The sequence below is a fragment of the Grammomys surdaster genome, unplaced genomic scaffold, assembly GCF_004785775.1.
Source record: "Grammomys surdaster isolate TR1022 unplaced genomic scaffold, NIH_TR_1.0 126591, whole genome shotgun sequence".
In the NCBI taxonomy this organism is placed as follows: Eukaryota; Metazoa; Chordata; class Mammalia; order Rodentia; family Muridae; genus Grammomys; species Grammomys surdaster.
This window is the reverse complement of record NW_021621380.1, coordinates 46,746-48,729: the sequence shown is the minus strand read 5'-3', so window position 1 is coordinate 48,729 and position 1,984 is coordinate 46,746. Positions and strand designations below refer to the sequence as shown.

At 58.1% G+C, this 1,984-nt stretch overlaps 1 pseudogene; it reads left to right on the top strand.

The window, feature by feature from the left end:
* The first annotated feature begins 1,026 nt into the window (after positions 1-1,026).
* Positions 1,027-1,863, top strand: LOC114615108 (annotated as a pseudogene).
* Positions 1,864-1,984: the final 121 nt, after the last annotated feature.

Here is a 1,984-nt window from a genome sequence, read left to right as displayed (position 1 = left end):
TCTCTCTCTCTCTCTCTCTCTCTCTCTCTCTCTCTCTCTCTCTCTCTGTCTCTCCCTCTCCCTCTCCCTCTCCCTCTCCCTCTCCCTCTCTCTCTCTCTCTCTGTGTGTGTGTGGGTTTTCCCCCCATTTATTTATCTATTTACTTATTTATTTCAAAACAGGGTCTCTATAACTCTAAACGGCCAGGAACTCATTCCGTGGTCATAGACTGGCCAAATTCAGTTTTGAAATGCCTGAGACACATATGCTTGCAAAGTCCTAATGGAAGCTGCTTCAAAGGCAAAAGCACCTACAGCGAAAAGCAATGTAGACTAGAGCTGAACCACCTAATGTGACATTTATCTATCTGGAGTCAGGTGGTAGAAATCCTGAGAGCAAATAAACAGGGGTGTGGGAGGCAGAAATCGCAGGCCTTTAACTTTTGGGGCGTTTGAGCCCCATGGACGAGGATCTTTGGCAAAAACATAATTTCTTGGACTTTCAGTCTCCTGTCTCACTCTTACGAGCGGGTGGGGGTGGGGTAGGGGGAAAATTGCTGCCAGTCTCAGTTATCCAGTAGGCCTCCCTGGGGGGATAGCGGTGAGGGAAGGGAGCTAGCTAGTCGACCACACAGGGTGGTGTGCACCTCCTCCAAAGCAATCAGCGTGGCTCAGCTCAATTCCTAGTAGTTGAGCCCTCAGAGGTAGCTCGTGCTGGTGCTCTGCACCCGGCGGCGGCGGTTTGTAGCAATTTTGCAGCTGATGCAAGCTTTTGCGCTCAGAAGAAGCGCAGTGGGGGGACAGTGGGCGTGGCTACACCGCGTAGCGCCCTCTCCCGCCCACGCAATCCTCGGAAGGTTCTGAAAAGTATCCAAAAGTCCTGCGCTAGGCGCGCCAAAAGGAAAAAAAAAAAGGTACAACCCCCCACCCACTCCCCGAGCTCTTCATTTGGACTACAGGTCGAGCTGCAGCGCGCCCGCCTCCTGCACTCCTTCTAGGGAGCTAAGCAGCCGGCTGGGTGGATCCGTGAGCAGGAGACGAAGCTCCATGCCTAACGACGACGCATTCGGCAAGCCCTCTACACCGACAGAGGTTCCTCACGCTCCCGGGGCCCCGCCGCAGGGCAAAGCCGGAGGCTACAGCAAAGCTGCCGGGGTGATGGCCGGAGCGGCTGGGGGCTCCAGCGCGGGGGGAAGCGGAGGTGCCTCGGGCTCCGGGCCGTCGGGCCTGGGCTCTGGAAGCAAGAAGTCCCCGAGGCTGCCGAAATGCGCTCGCTGCAGGAACCACGGCTACGCGTCGCCGCTCAAGGGCCACAAGCGTTTCTGCATGTGGCGGGACTGCCAGTGCAAGAAGTGCAGCCTGATTGCCGAGCGACAGCGGGTGATGGCCGCGCAGGTGAGTGTGGGCTCCCGGGGAACAGGGACGCGGCTCTCCGCGCTACCGTCGAAGTTAAGGGATGGGGACCGCCGACGGACGCCGGCTCGAGCGAGCCGGGGCTTCCAGACGCCGGGGTGGGGGTGGGGCGGCGGTGGAGGGTCGCGGGTTCTATCTGCTTGAATCCTGCGGATTTTTTTTGGGGGGGTGTTCCCGGCTATGATGCGGGGTTCGGGCTGCACACGCACACCCTGGCCTTCGGGAGCAGAGTGGCTCCATTAACTCTGCTCAGGGCTCCTTTATTTTGACCCCGTCTTCCATCTGAATTTCGGGGTTCACCACGCACTTGGGCCCCCACGGTCTTCAAGGGCGCTCTGCGAGTCGAGTCGCGAGATTCCCGAGTCAGAAGACCCCGGGACCAGGAATGTTTGGGCATCGGTGCGAGCGTCCCGAGATTCAGACATTGCTGGCAAACTGGCGGGGTTTGCTCCACTGGGAGGGCTGCCATGATTTTAAACTACCTTCCAAGCTGAAAATTGAGGGGTTCGCTCCTCTGGGAAGAATTCTTATAGCCCCGAACCCCTCGTTACACAAATAGAGAGTTGCGGGGATTTGGGCCCTAGGGTCCCTG